The following is a 16651-nucleotide window of genomic DNA, read 5'->3' on the forward strand; positions in this document are numbered from 1 at the left end:
AAGCCCCGTAGGAGACTACGGTCGCCACAATCAGGGACCCCCCCGCCAGAGGGGCGGAGGAACCACAGGCCGGCCGAGAGACTTTAAAGGGGGCTCCCCGCACAGCCTCCCCGGCGGCCAACCGTCGGCAGGTCCAGCCCCGCCTCCCACCAGCACCGGAGCACCGGGGCGGCTGGGGCCCCGAGCCAGGGCCACCTGCTTTCACTGCCAACAAGCCGGACACTACGCCACTGATCCCCAGTGTCCCATGTATCAACGACCTGCAACGACCACCCCTCCGGCCCGGCAAATGGCCTCCGTGGCCCTAGGGGAAGAGATGGAGGACTCCGAAGAGTGGGAACCAGCTGCCATGGCCCTGGTCTCCCTCGGGGATCGAGAAATGGTCCCCGGGACGCCCTTGCCTGCCAACACGAAGAAGTACCGACAACAGGTGACGATCAACGGTCACCGAGTAGAGGGCCTGCGCGACACCGGGGCGAGTGTCACCGTGGTCCACCGCCACCTCATCTCCGAAGACTAGATCCTGCCCGATGCTTTCTGTCCAGTCATATCCTCCGACAACTCCGAGAGCCTCTGCCAGATGGCTCTGGTGCCCTTTGAGTGGGGAGGAGTCTCCGGTGAATTGAAGGTAGCGGTCCGGACCTCTCAGCCCGTAGACTGCCTCCTGGGCAACGACCTTGAGAGTTCCCCGTGGGGGCAAGTGGAACGAAGAGCCCATCTTGAAATGATGGGCCTACCCGAATGGGTCTGCGCCACCACGCGCTCCATGACTGCTCGACTGCCTTCCTCCGAGGGAGTTGAGGCCCTCCCCCTGAACACTGTCCACGAGAACCGGGACACCCTGCCAGAGCCGGACAACCCTCCGCCGGGAGGAAAGGAAGAAACTAACCCTGGCGAGGGGTCGGGGCATTCCGCCCCTGAGACACTGACTGAGCTCGGAGATCTGCCTGAGATGGCCCAGTGGCGCTGCGAGGGAGGTCCCTCCCGTGAAGAGTTCTGCCAGGAACAGACTACCTGCCCTTCCCTCGCGGGGCTCCGACAGCAAGCCGAAGCCCAGACCGCAGGTGACCGGTCCGGAACCCACTGGGTATATTGGGACAATGACCTCCTATACAGCGAACAAAAATCGGCCGAGTTGGGGGCAGCCCGAGTGCTGGTAGTACTCCTGCGCTTCCGAAGCCTCCTCCTGGGCCTTGCCCACGATGTACCCTTGGCAGGACACTTAGGCCAGGACAAAACACATCAGCGACTAGTTACCCACTTCTATTGGCCCAAGATGCGAGCAAATGTAGAGGTCCACTGTAAATCCTGCCTTACGTGCCAAGGCAGTGGGAAAAGTGGCGGAAAGCGCAAGGCTCCATTGCAACCCTTTCCCGTTGTGAGTACTCCATTTGAGCAGGTTGGCATCGACATCGTGGGGCCCCTGGATCCCAAGACCGCCCAGGGCCACCGATTCATCCTCGTCCTGGTGGACCATGCCACCCGCTACCCCGAGGCCATTCCCCTCCGCACCGTGACGGCCCCCGTGGTGAGCCGGGCTCTCATGAGGATCTTCTCCCGGGTAGGATTACCTCGCGAGGTTGTGAGTGATCGCGACACTAACTTCATATCCCGTTACATGAAGTCCCTGTGGCAGCAGTGCGGAGTAACATATAAGTTCACGACCCCCTACCACCCCCAGGGCAATGGCCTGGTGGAACGATTTAACAGGACCCTGAAGGGGATGATCCTGGGCCTCGAGGAGCCCCTACGCCGAAGATGGGACGTCCTCCTCCCTTGCCTCCTGTTCGCATACCGGGAAGTTCCCCAAAAGTCCCTGGGGTTCAGCCCGTTCGAACTGCTATACGGACACCCCGTCCGGGGGCCCCTGAGCCTGGTCAAAGAGGGCTGGGAGACAAATCCCCGGGGGGCCCCCCCCGATGTGTTCCGCTACATCCTGGCCCTCCGCAACCAGACCCGGAAATTCAGAGAACTAGCCGAAGCCAACCTCGAGGCCAGTCAAGAAGAAATGAAGCGCTGGTATGACCAGAACGCAACCTTTGTCGAGTTACAGCCGGGCCAGCAGGTTTGGGTCATGGCCCCAGTGAAACCCTGCGCCCTACAAGACAAATGGGCTGGCCCCTTCAAGGTGATCGAGCGGAAGAGTCAGGTCACATACCTGGTCGATGTATAGTCCCCGCGGAACCCCCTCCGGGTTCTCCACGTGAACCGCCTCAAACCCCACTTTGTGAGGACGGAGTTGAGTTTGCTCCTGGCCACCAACGATGGGGCAGAAGAAGACAACAAATCACTGCCCGACCCCCTGTGCGCCAAGGAAACGGATGGCTCCGTGGAGGGAGTGAGACTGTCGACCACTCTCACCCCAAAACAGTCCGACGACTGCCGCCAGCTGCTCAGGCAATTCGCAGACCTCTTCTCCCTGACCCCGAGGGTCACCGACTGGTGTGTCTACGACGTGGACACCTCCGACAGCCCCTGGGCCAGCATAGTAGTCCTAGTCCCGAAAGCGGCCGCCCCTGGAGTCGCCCCCGACCTGAGATTCTGTGTAGACTACCGGGGCCTCAATGCGGTCACCCGGGCGGACGCCCATCCTATCCCCCGCGCAGACGCACTCATCGACCGCCTTGGGGCCGCTCGGTTCCTCAGCACCTTCGACCTAACCTGCGGGTACTGGCAGATTGCACTCACAGAGGGAGCCAAAGAACGCTCCGCCTTCTCCACCCCAGATGGACACTACCACTTCAGGGTCATGCCGTTCGGAATGAGGAATGCCCCGGCCACCTTCCAGCGGTTGGTAAACAAGGTCCTGGCCGGACTCGAGGAGTTCAGCACAGCGTACCTTGACGACATAGCAGTATTCAGCTCGCAATGGCCCGAACACCTCCAGCACCTCCGGCAAGTACTGATGGCCCTGCGCCAGGCCGGCCTAACCGTGAAAGCCAGCAAATGTCAGATCGGGCAAGGCCCCGTGGTCTATCTGGGACATCAGGTAGGCAGTGGGCAAGTCACCCCCCTCCAACCAAAGATCGACGCCATCAAGTCCTGGGAGCCCCCCACCACTCAGACGAAAGTCCGGGCCTTCCTGGGCCTCACAGGATACTACCGAAGATTCATTAAAAACGATGGTAGCCTCGCAGGGCCCCTCACGGAGTTGACCTCCAAAAAGCTTCCGAAAAAGGTGCAGTGGACCCCCCATGCCAGCAAGCGTTCGACGCTTTGAAAACCGCCATGTGCACCGCCCCAGTACTCAGGGCCCCCGACTACTCTCAGGAGTTTGTGGTCCAGACAGACGCTTCCGAGCACGGCATCGGGGCAGTCCTCTCGCAGTTCAACGACAAGGGCATAGATCAGCCAATAGCCTTCATCAGCCGAAGGCTGCTACCTCGCGAACGGCGTTGGAGTACCATAGAACGAGAGGCCTTCGCCGTAGTCTGGGCCCTCAAGAAACTACGGCCCTACTTGTTCGGAACCCACTTCCGAGTGCAGACGGACCACCGGCCCTTGCGGTGGCTGATGCAGATGAGAGGAGAGAACCCCAAGCTGCTACGATGGTCGATCTCCCTCCAAGGGATGGACTTCACTGTGGAGCATCGCCCCGGGACGGACCACGCCAACGCCGACGGCCTGTCCCGATTTTTCCGCTTCAGCGAGGAGAACCCCCCAGTGGATGGGTAGTTCTCCCCGCCTTTCAGCTGGGGGGGACGCGTGTGAGACCGGCCTCACGGCGTGGGCCCTCCCGACCACCAAGCCAACCTGCAACCACCCTGAGACACGACATCACCGACTCCAGCCGCCCCAGCCCCCCAAACCTAAGGGCTGGCAAGAGCCCCCGCCGGATTCAACACCCTACCACGCATGCCCGACCAAGGGAGCGGGAACTCCCCCGAGCCAGACCGAGAGGCGCCAGCCCAGTGACACCTCGGATCGCCTTCCCCCCGGGAGGGTTCGATCGGCCACCCGGCCCCTGGGACGCAGGCGCCTCGCCTGCTGAGCGTCTGGGGCCCCTCCCAGACCCACCTGAAAGGACCAAAAGATCGAGCGGCGGAAACTCCCGTCGAACCCCCTCAGTGACCAAGACCCCTCTCCGCGAGGACTCCGGACTTCAAAGGGCAGGGGGAGTATAATAGGGGGTACCGAAGGGACGAACGGGAGAGAAGACCTGGAACCATCCGAGCCCTGCTGACGCTGTCGCGGCTCCCTGAACTCTGAACCATCTGAGCCCTGCGAAAGCTGTCGCGGCTCCCGACCTCCGAAAACCTCCCGAGCCTGCTGAGTGACTCGCGGCCCCCGAACTCTGAACCACCTGAGCCCTGCTGACGCTGTCGCGGCTCCCGGACGCTGAACCATCCGAGCCCTGCTGACGCTGTCGCGGCTCCCTGAACTCTGAACCATCTGAGCCCTGCGAAAGCTGTCGCGGCTCCCGACCTCCGAAAACCTCCCGAGCCTGCTGAGTGACTCGCGGCCCCCGAACTCTGAACCACCTGAGCCCTGCTGACGCTGTCGCGGCTCCCGGATGCTGAACCATCTGCGCCCTGCTGACGCTGTCGCGGCTCCCGAACGCTGGACCATCTGAGCCCTGCTGACGCTGTTGCGGCTCCCGAACGCTGAACCACCTGAGCCCTGCTGACGCTGTCGCGGCTCCCGAACGCTGAACCATCTGAGCCCTGCTGACGCTGTCGCGGCTCCCGAACGCTGAACCACCCGAGCCCTGCTGACGACGTCGCGGCTCCCCGAACTCTGAACCACCTGTGCCTGCTGAGTGACTCGCGGCTCTCCCCTCCAGGAAGATTGGCAAGCGGTTGCCGAGAGAAACAACACCCTCCAGCTCAAGGATTGGGAGCTGTCCGCAGGGTACTCCGCAGAGACACTGTACTCATAGACTGTCCCGCTACCCCCCATTCCCCTATCACAAGATTGCCGTCCCTTGTGGCACTAATGTATTACTCGCAACTTGGGTCATAAAGACCCCTGCAACCTTCGATAAAATCTATCGTCCTAAGAAGAGATACGGTGTGGTGTCCCTCTGTTTCTAGTGTAAAGCTCAGGGTGTGCGCGCCTGGTTCGGCCTACTTGGGAGAGGTGGGTCAACGGGGTGGGTAAGACGTGATCGAACCCCCCCCTCGGGCGAACGCCTTTCCAACACTGCTCATCCCTTTTTTGGCTACGATGTGTGGTCCAGATGCTGTACTCGACTGTCCCCAGAGACTAGCTCCTCTGTCTAATTTGATATCAAGTTCTTTGCTGTTGTGTCATGCTCTCCATTGTTTCTCAGTGGCATGGTGGGTCAACCAACTGTGTGGTGCAGGGCCTACATATGTGCGTAGTATTGTAGATGTTACTCATGTTGCTTTTCATGCTATGCACTGTGACCTATGTAGTTTTGAATCATATGTCATATGTATACAGGTGTCTGATTATTTCCTGTCTCTTCACCTTGCCCACAGCATCGTCGGGGGAAACCGAGGGAGACACTGGCATGGAAATTGAGGAGGGATCCAGCAGCAGTGCCACCACTGCTGGCGAGTCTGGCTCAGCGAGTGGCACGGAGGCGGAGGGGAGTGCGGCGGAGGACCTGTCCAGTCCCACCACCGACTATGACGCTGACGGGTCCGAGGCTGAGTTCCCTGAGAGGGCGGATGCTGCTCCCAGAGCTGAGAGCAGCACTCCATCTGTCGCTGCCCCCTCCATTCCCATCACCCGCCTCCCACCTGCTCGGGTCCCTTCCCTCCGTGCTAGGCGCCAACAGGTCTCCTTCGTGCCAGGCACTGCACCCCCTGCCCCTGTCTCCCCTGCTGCCGTCAATGCCGAGTCTGTGGACATTCTGCGGCAGTTGCAGGTTGGTCAGACATCGATGCTTACTGTCCTCCATGGCCACCACACCACACTGCTGACACAGATGCTGTCGTACATGGCGGGCATGTCAGCAGCGATGTCTGATCAACGGATGTTGCTGAAGTCCATAGACTCCTCACTGACTGCAGCAGTGGATCTCCAGCAGCGCTCCGTCCCCCCCTACCCCTGCACCATCCACACTTCCTACTCCCATGCCTGTCCCACGCACACCCAGACGTCCCCATGCACGCACCCCACCAGACACAGGCAGCACACCACCAGGGAAGGCCAAGCGCACTCCTCCAGTCATGCACACACAGGGGGAAGTAGGCACACCCACTGGGTCTGGGAGCAAACAGCAGGCACGCAGCAACAGTGGGAGTCCGCAGTCCTCACGACCCACTTCCTCCAAAACCACTCCCCTTAGCTCCCCTGTCCAACAGTCAGACAAGGAGTCCTTCATGGCCAGTGTGTCCCTCAGCCCCAGTGTGACACCACCCCGCAAGCGGTTGAGGAAGTCCCCAGGCAGGGGAGTTGAGTCCCCCCCTGTCCACACCCTCCCCCAGTAGCGCTGCAACCCATCCCTCTGACCCCCCCCCTCCTTGGGGCCTGTGGTTCATTCGGGTGCAGGGGAGACGCTGGGCGACCTGGCAGTAGTGTCTAGCGCCGTGCTGGAATCCACCTTTGGCGCTGCCCCACCCCCTGTGGTGGAGTCGTCCGTCCCTGCACCCACAACACCTACCCTTGCCCCTCCTGTCCCTGCGGTGCCTGGTCCTTCCTCCCCCACATGATGCCCCCCCTTCTGTGGATGAAATGGACATGTGAACTGTGCAGGCAAGCTAGGGGACACACGTCCCGATGTGTACCCCCCCAGGACTTTGCTGATGGCCTGGCCTATGGGCCTTGTAAATAGTGGACATTTAAAACAATTTCTTTTGAATGCTGAATAAAGCTTTTTGTTTTTCTTTTGCACACTAATGCTTTCCTGGACTTGCTGTTGGTGGTGCTGCTCCATGATTTGGGGTGATGATAATGTGTTAGGTGTCTGGGAAATGTTGTAGTGTGCTGCTCATGGGGTGGACCCTGGTATCTGTGTGCCATCACAAGGGCTCTGCAAATAATCTTTGGTCATGTGTGCTCTTACTGTATGGTGATATTGTCCCAAGGTGTCTTCCTTCCTGTGTGGACCCTGACATCTTCCCTGCAGGCTGTTTCCCAATTGTTGTGCTGAGCTGCGTCTACATATCCTGGGTGTGTGACGGATCCCTTCAACTTTGGCCAAGCCTGCTCAGCAATGTCTCCACCTGCATCATTTGTGGCATCCTTGGTGGTCACTGTACTAGTGTATGGAGTACATTGACATGACTTCATGTGGACATGTTCCCTTTTACGCCCTATGCATGTGTGTACTCCCAGCCTCGCACACATGTGTTACGTGTTCTGCAGGGTCTTTGGTCACCTGACTGACAATTGTGGGCATTGTATCTGTGGGTACTCTACCCTTTTCCTTCCATGGGAGGCAACAACTTGTTGGCTGCCCCAGCACCTGTACATTCCTATCAGTCCTGGAATGTGCGTGACAGTGTCTGTTCCCTTTGGGTCTCTTAGTTTAGTAGGGTGGCACATGAGTATACAGTCTTGTTGCATGCTCTCATTGTGTGTATTGTGCTGCCTGCACCAGGGGTGGGTATGCATGTGTCATATGTCTGGGCACTGCTGGGGGGACTCTGCACCCACCCCTCCTATGTCTGGGCACTGCTGGGGGGACTCTGCACCCACCCCTCCTATGTCTGGGCACTGCTGGGGGCACTCTGCACCCACCCCTCCGATGTCTGGGCACTGCTGGGGGGACTCTGCACCCACCCCTCCTATGTCTGGGCACTGCTGGGGGGACTCTGCACCCACCCCTCATATGTCTGGGCACTGCTGGGGGGACTCTGCACCCACTCCTCATATATCTGGGCACTGCTGGGAGTGATAGGCACACACCCATCCTATGTCTGGGCACTGCTGGGAGTGATAGGCACCCACCCCTCATATGTCTGGGCACTGCTGGGGGGACTCTGCACCCACCCCTCATATGTCTGGGCACTGCTGGGAGTGATATGCACACACCCATCCTATGTCTGGGCACTGCTGGGAGTGATAGGCACCCACCCCTCCTATGTCTGGGCACTGCTGGGAGTGATAGGCACCCACCCCTTATATGTCTGGGCACTGCTGGGGGGACTCTGCACCCACCCCTCATATGTCTGGGCACTGCTGGGAGTGATAGGCACACACCCCTCCTATGTCTGGGCACTGCTGGGAGTGATAGGCACCCGCCCCTCCTATGTCTGGGCACTGCTGGGAGTGATAGGCACCCCCCCTCATATGTCTGGGCACTGCTGGGGGGACTCTGCACCCACCCCTCCTATGTCTGGGCACTGCTGGGAGTGATAGGCACCCACCCCTCATATGTCTGGGCACTGCTGGGAGTGATAGGCACCCACCCCACATATGTCTGGGCACTGCTGGGAGTGATAGGCACCCACCCCTCATATGTCTGGGCACTGCTGGGAGTGATAGGCACTCACCCCTCCTATGTCTGGGCACTGCTGGGGGGACTCTGCACCCACCCCTCCTATGCCTGGGCACTGCTGGGAGTGATAGGCACCCACCCTTCCTATGTCTGGGCACTGCTGGGGGGACTCTGCGCCCACCCCTCCTATTTCTGGGCACTGCTGGAGGTACTCTGCACCCACCCCTCCTATGTCTGGGCACTGCTGGGGGGACTCTGCACCCACCCCTCATATGTCTGGGCACTGCTGGGAGTGATAGGCACACACCCCTCCTATGTCTGGGCACTGCTGGGAGTGATAGGCACCCACCCCTCATAAGTCTGGGCACTGCTGGGGGGACTCTGCACCCACCCCACCTATGTCTGGGCACTGCTGGGAGTGATAGGCACACACCCCTCCTATGTCTGGGCACTGCTGGGAGTGATAGGCACCCACCCCTCCTATGTCTGGGCACTGCTGGGGGACTCTGCACCCACCCCTCCTATGTCTGGGCACTGCTGGGGGGACTCTGCACCCACCCCTCCTATGTCTGGGCACTGCTGGGGGGACTCTGCACCCACCCCTCCTATGTCTGGGCACTGCTGGGAGTGATAGGCACACACCCCTCCTATGTCTGGGCACTGCTGGGGGACTCTGCACTCACCCCTCCTATGTCTGGGCACTGCTGGGGGGACTCTGCACCCACCCCTCATATGTCTGGGCACTGCTGGGAGTGATAGGCACACACCCCTCCTATGTCTGGGCACTGCTGGGAGTGATAGGCACACACCCCTCCTATGTCTGGGCACTGCTGGGGCTGATGACCACACACCCCTATGTGTCTGTCCACTGGTGTGGTACGACCCGTACCCACGTCCTACGGCCTGGGTACGGCCCGTACCACCATTGCAGTGTAGGGGTACGCTTGGTACGAACCTAAAGGCATGGGTACGGGTCGCCGTAGGGGTACGTACCATACCCATGCCTTTAGGACGTGGGTACAGCTCGTACCAAGCGTACCCCTACATCACCACTGCAACGGTGGTACGGGCCGTACCCATGCCTGTGGGACGTGGGTATGGGCCGTACCACCATTGTGGCGGTGACGTAGGGGTACGCGTGGTACGGGCCGTACCCACACTCTGGGGGCGTGGGTATGGGCCGTACCACCATTGTTGGGGTGCCGTAGGGGTACGCACCGTACCCATGCCTTTAGGACGTGGGTACGGCTCGTACCAAGCATACCCCTACATCACCACTGCAATGGTGGTACGGGCCGTACCCATGCCTGTGGGACGTGGGTACGGGCCGTACCACCATTGTGGCGGTGACGTAGGGGTACGCGTGGTACGGGCCATACCCACGCACTGGGGGCTTGGGTACGGGCCGTACCTCCATTGTTGGGGTGCCATAGGGGTACCCACCGTACCCACGCCTTAAGAGCGTGGGTACGGGTCGTACCACGCCCACCCCTACATCACCCCAAGAATGGCGGTACGGCCCGTACCCATGCCTTTGGGACGTGGGTACCGCCATTGTTGGGGTGACGTAGGGGTGGGCGTGGTACGACCCGTACCCACGCTCTTAAGGCGTGGGTACGGTGCGTACCACAATTGTTGTGTTGCCGGTTCGCGTCCATGTTGACTTCCGTTGTGGCGGACGCAGGCCTTGGTGGAGATGCCCCCACCCCCGAAGTCACCAGGCCCTGGGAGTCAGGTATGTACAGGGCATGTTTGATTTTGGACTTGGGTGGGGGTTATGTTTCCTGCCCCTGCCCCCCCCCTTGACCCTGGGTGTTGTTCTGACCTTCTGCGGCATCTGCGTCGGTTCCTGTACACCAGGTGGACTGCAATGAGGGCCGGGATGACACGTAGGTTCGGGTCCATGGCTGTTCGTCACGTACAGGTGCTCCTTGTGCGCGTCGTCCTGATTTCCCGGCAGTTTTTGGCTCCCGTAAAATATTATCCGTGCGGAGTGACGTCGGTACGAATCGTACTTGCTGGTTCGTGAAACGCTGGCTGACTCCGTCCGGACGTCACGTCCGCGGTGTCCCGGATCAGAATTGTGGGTATTTTTTGTTCGGTCGGTGTTTTTTACGATTCGTACGCAAATGGTGTTTGCGTACGAATCGTACTTGCATGTTTGCAAGGTATTTCTACCGGGTACGAGTCGGATGGAGAAAACGCTCCGTCCGACGGTTCGTTCCCGGTTTATCCAGGATCGGAATCGGCACCATAATGTCATAAGGTGTAAACAGCATTATGTCAGCTCGAGCTAAACATCTCTCCGAGGTGCTGGAAAATTGTTGGAATTGCTCTAGCTAGAGTGTTTTTTTACTGAGTGAGGATGTGCATTGCCTAATGAAGCCTTTGCTCGAGCCTCGAAGCAAGGCTGAAGACACTCGAGAGGGCGGCGGGGTTGCGCAGATGTTCATCATGCACGTGTGCACAGAAACCGGATTTTGAAAGCATGCATTATTACTTCCCGCACAAAACACCTTTTTTTTTTTGCTGAAGTGATGGTCGCGAGTGCCATGGGTTGCCTACGCCTCGGTTTATGCTGTGTCCCTACACAACCCAGCAAGTAAACAGCCCACAGAATGTACTTACCTTAGCCCGCTTTCACACCAAGTTGCCACCTTAAACAACGTGTGTGAAATGTTTGCCTTGGAGTTTTGACCCTGCGCGACTATTCAGTCATGGTGCAAAAAGCACTATAATCACTACGCTTTCTCCCTGAAACACCCAGTGCACAAAGACAGATCATAAACCTCGAGCAGCAGATGCACCCCACGGCCTGTTCGCCATTAGGGAAGCCATCACAGGGCATTGTCCGGCAGGACAACACAGGCCCATCTCTTGCTGGACCCCGGGCCATGAAAGGAGAGCGCTTTCCGGCTGGGCTGTGCGGCCTCTTTTATGGAGTGCGAGCGGAGCTTGAATTGTCTGTCCAACCTGGGCCTGTGTGCTGCTATGAAGCCATGCCAGAAGCTGCGGCTCCCAAAGACAGATGTCCGTTGTACCTTGGCAGATGCATCTTTGCTTTGTCCGATTCTTTGGCGGCCTATAATTTATTTTTATCGCCTGAGAGAGGGCGGTATCTTCCAGCCTTGTCCCCCTTCACCCACCAGCAGAGCGGCTCAGACCATTCGCGGCCGGCAAACCGGGCAGATTCGCGGGGGAAAGGGGGGGGTCAGATTATCTATAAAATAAAGAATTTACCTTACGTGCTTCCTGCGAGACCGCATCACGCACCGCCTGAGCCGCGTTTTAGGCAGCCTCCCTCCTCCTGCTTCGATAAGCCAATCACAACGCTGCAATGGCAGCGTTGTGATTGGTGAGGAGCATCGGAGAGCGCCCCAGGCGGGCCATTTTCTCTATGTAGGCTGCATGTAGCAGCCTATATAGAGAAAAAGGGGGAGTGCGTATGGCTGCTTTGTTCGGCCCTGGGGCCAACCAAACAGTCAAGGCCCATAACATTGGGCAAGCCACTCGCCCCCTGCCGTCGAGCAGGACCGCCCGCCCGCCCCCAACCAGGCACGAGGCACTTATGCTTTCTTGCAGTGCGAGAAACAGAAACATAAATGGTAGTTTTTACCATTTATGTTTCTGCCTTCTCGCACTGCGAGAAAGCTGTGGGGCGACGCCCCCACGCCCCAATGGGGGAGCCCCCACTGCAGATAGAGTTGGTGCTATATTTAACAGGTGCTAACTCATTAGCATGGAGAGCTACATGAGGCCCCATGCTAATGAGGGAAACACTTTTCCGCTGCACGCGCGCCATATTATTGACATGGGTGCAGCGGCAAAGGGACCGTCATGAGGCCCACTGACTGTTCAAGCAAATGAGATGGCACAATGTCAGTACACCATACAGGGAACCCTCAGAACCCCCAGACACTCCCCTTTAGGCAAGGGAAGTCCCTCACTGCACCCACGTCTAGGGGCATCTCTGTCCCCTCTTCGTTTCGCAGGTCGGGTGCCCCCTGCACTGTGACAGAGGGAGCAGCTGGTTCAAACAGGCGCTCCATCCTCACTAATGCTTGGCACTCCATCTTCACTAATGCAGTGCACACCATCTTCACTAATGTTCAGTCCTCTGGGAATCCATGAGTCTGTGGCTGCTGTGAGGGTAGCACAGTATATGCAGCAGGGTCCCTGTTTAACCCTGACACAACTCATTACAGAATTTCTATGGTGCAAACTGGGATTGTGTACCTTAAGTGTAATATAACCTAAAAACAGCCTGCACTAGTCTTAACCCCCACACAGCAGCACACATGCCCTACCAGTTTAGGCAGGGGACTACTGTTTTTCATTCAGCATTACTGTATATCAACTTTACACTATATAACCTGAGCTTTTCATAAGGCTTTTTCCATCTGCGAATTGAAGCACTTCTTGGAGATCTTGGGACACTTTTCTCATTCTTCAAAAATGGCCTTATATGAGGTCAAAGGTGGCCTCTGAGCAGGTTCGGTATATGAGCATCTCCATTATAATCTGCATGGCTCAGGCCTGGAACAGCCTTACTTTAGACATTCACATAGAATCCAATGTCATGCAGTTTCATAAATCTTCGAAAACTCACTTCTTCTCGTTATAAGCTTTATGTTTCTCCTCAACATTTCCTCACTATAGCAGCACATTTAGTAATGTTTGGAAACGCTGCATATCGTAGGCAGGAAGACCAAAATGTGGGGAATTACAATAATCCAGACAAGCCTGGATTACAGTTTTTATGATCGGAAAGTTAAGAGCTTAAACTGTTGGAAACAAGAAGAAGTAAGTCTGCTGATGTGAGTTTGAAAAGAGAGAGATATTAATAATGACCCCAACATTTCTCACCGTTTTGACTAGAACAGGTGGTGGACCCAGGGATTTTGGCCACCAAACTCAAGACTAAGAAGAGGTAGAATTTGGAAGGATGAATACCTCAGTTTTATGAGTGTTTAGTTTCAAGCAGCAGAAAGGCATCCAGGGTCTTATTTATGAGAAGTGACAAATCGCTGCGTGAAAACATAGGTGTGTCACTTCTCTGTGCACCCTCCTTGTGACATGATGGATGCGTCATATTTACTGTATGACGCATCATGTCGCAAGGAATGACAGATACATCAGTATTACTGACGTATCTGTCGGCGCAAAACTGATACATTGCTGGGGGGTGTCTAAAAACAGATGCAAATCCAGCAATATGTCCTTTCACATGGGGAAACCCCCATGTGAAAGGGCCTGCATCAGTCTTACGCCTGCTGTGAGGCAGGCATAAGATATTGATGCAGTAGCCTCCTTGAAGTGGCGCAGTGAAATCTGATAGATTTTACTGGGCCACTTCTATGAGGCTGGGATGCGTGGAAAAGCCCACCCTGCATATATTATACCTGACGTTGGCATAATTTAGCACAGGGTTTACAAAGTGACGCATCTGCCTAGATAGCGTATTTTTCACACCAACAGAGGGTCACAAAAGGTGGCGCAATGGGGCACAAAAGTGTAGCAAGGGCTTATAATTGAGACCACCAATCTGAAGCCGCTTTTAATCCTGAATGAAACTCATACTCAATCAACCCTGCTGCATCGTCCAATTTTAGGATGATTTGGGTATTGTCCGTATAACACATGCATAAAAAATGGCAGCTCTTAATTAGCACTGCTAATTGAGTCAAATAATGATTATATAAAATGGAGCTGAGGGAGGAGCCCTGAGGAACTCTGCAATATAGCTGGTGAGAATAATTTGCCCATACGAGGAACCAGATCAGAAGGACAGGCATGCTCTTACATAGCTCCTAATGGGAGGAACAACCTCCCACTCCACATCAGAGCTTCCTCCTCTCTTCTTGAATTCCGCAAGAAGTGAAGACCTGGATTTTCAATTAACCACCCTACCATATGCAAGGCTAGAAACACATCTGATCAGCCCCAGAATACCCTGGTGAGCGATGATGCACTTTATAAACTCACATAACATAAAATAAAATAACATAACAAGATGAACAAAAAGGGAATTTGAAAACCAGCTGGCTGCAATACGAAAAATGGAACCAGGATAGTCCCTGCTTAGTGATTGTTAGACTTGGCATCTTTTGGCTTGTTTTCCCTGAGTTTTTGTTTTCTGACCTCTTGGTTTTGAATCTGTTTTTGCTGGTTTAGTGTCTCTGCTCACTTTCTCACTGCTGATCAGTGTTAAAGTGCAAGTACTCCTATTGTAAATTGTTATTATGGATTGGTGTTTTCATGATTGGCATGTTTGATTTACTTGTCAGTGAAAGTGCGCTGAGTGTGCCAGAGCCTGTAAATCAAATGCTGCTAGTGGGCTGCAACACTGGATTGTGCCACCCACACAAGCAGCCTGTAAATGTAACTCTGGTCTGCCAATTGCAGAGCCTGTGTGCAGTCTGGGACTGCCATGTCGACTTGGCAAGTTTACCCACTTGCCAGGCCCTAACCTTCCCTTTTCTTACATGTCAGTCACCCCTAAGGTAGGCCCAACGCAGAGGCAGGGTGCAGTGTGTGTAAGGTAGGACATGCCCCGGTGTGTGTGGCATATCCTGATAGTGAATTACTGCCAATTTAGTTTTTCACTATTGCAAGGCTACATGGGACGGAATGGGGAGTTTGCTTATAACATCTTATAAACATAATTGTCCGTGGGAACAAGGCAGAAAATTAAAGTTTAGTATGCCTGAACTCAGAATTTAAAGATGCATCTTTTAGTGAAGGTGATTTTTACATTCTGGTGCCGATTCCGATCTTGGAGAAACCGGGTACGAATCGTCGGACGGAGCGTTTTCTCCGTCCGACTCGTACCCGGTGAAAACACCATACAAACATGCAAGTACGATTCGTACGGAAACACCATTTCCGTACGAATCGTACAAAACACCGACCGACACAAAAATACATACAAATGTGATCCGGTACGGTGCATACGCGACATGCGGACGGAGTTAGGCAGCTTTTAACGTACCAGCAAGTACGATTCGTACCGACAGCACTCCGGACGGCAATATTTTTACGGCACCCAAAAAGTGCCGGAAAAGCCAAGTACGCCACGAAGTGTGAGGAAAAGGGGGCCCGGTACGCGCCGAACACCCCCCCAGCCCCTCGTATGTACGCGCCGGACCCCCACCCCGTATGTCCGGTGCATACCCCCACCCCCGTATGTCCGGTGCGTACCCGTACATACACGGGTGGGGTGGGGGTATGCACCGTACATACATGGGTGGGGTGGGGTTCCGGTGCGTCCATCCGCGGGGTGAATGGGGGTCCGGCGCGTCTGTCCGCGGGGGGGCTGGTGGTCTGGCGCGTACATAGGGGGGGCTGGGGGGGTATCCGGCACGTATGCGGGCACATGATTGGACGTCTCCATGGTTGCTATAGTGGTTCGCTCCGTACGGTGTTTTTACCATACGGTTGTGCATTTGGACGGACGGGACGGATCGTACTTGCGCGTTCGGACGTCGGTTTACCGAGTCGTACGTATAACCGTCCGGGGACGTGTCGGACACTTTTTCCGACCCGAGGACGTGTCGGGGAATGTTCCCAATGCGATTCGTAAGGAGTTTTTTACATATGAATCGTACTTGCCAGTTTGTACGGGACTTGTACGATTCGTACGTAAAAAAATCCGGATACGATTCGTACGGGGAATATTTCTAACGGATCGGAATCGGCACCTCTGTGTTTTGAAAATGCCACTTATAGAAAGTAGGTATTTTCTTGCTCAGTCATCCAGTAGGCCTCTGCTGGGTTTGTGGATTGACTGTCTGGGTTTTGGATGACAGGGGCTGGAGAGGAGCAGTGGCTCCAGAGAGTCTAGATGGGTCAGCAAAGGGCTGAATAGACCTGGGCTGCATTTAGAGTAGGGGGACGACATTTCCTTTCACCTGAATGGCCATGGTCTGCCTCTAACAATGCTGTCTCCACCTACTGCCAGGAAGCTACACCAGAGAGGACTGAACTGGTTCTGGTTAGGCACAGACACTCTCTGCCTGAAAGGACAAAGGATTTTGGGCTATAAAATGTGGGCACCAAACCCTTGAACTTTAGAACTCTTTTGGACCAAGAAGACTGGAAAGAAGAAGAGCTGGAGAAGCTGTGAGGAAGAACTACCACTTTGCTGTGTGCTTTGCTGTGTTGGCCTGCAGTGGCTGCTTCTGTCTTGGGCAGTGAAAGGACTGGACTGAACTTTCTGCAACTTGTTTCTTTGAGTATCTCCAAAGGCTTGTGATAAAGCTTTCCCCCTGTTAAAAAAGTTTCAGGAACAGCAAAGAC

The sequence above is a fragment of the Triturus cristatus genome, chromosome 7 (genome assembly GCF_964204655.1).
Source record: "Triturus cristatus chromosome 7, aTriCri1.1, whole genome shotgun sequence".
NCBI classification, from domain to species: Eukaryota; Metazoa; Chordata; class Amphibia; order Caudata; family Salamandridae; genus Triturus; species Triturus cristatus.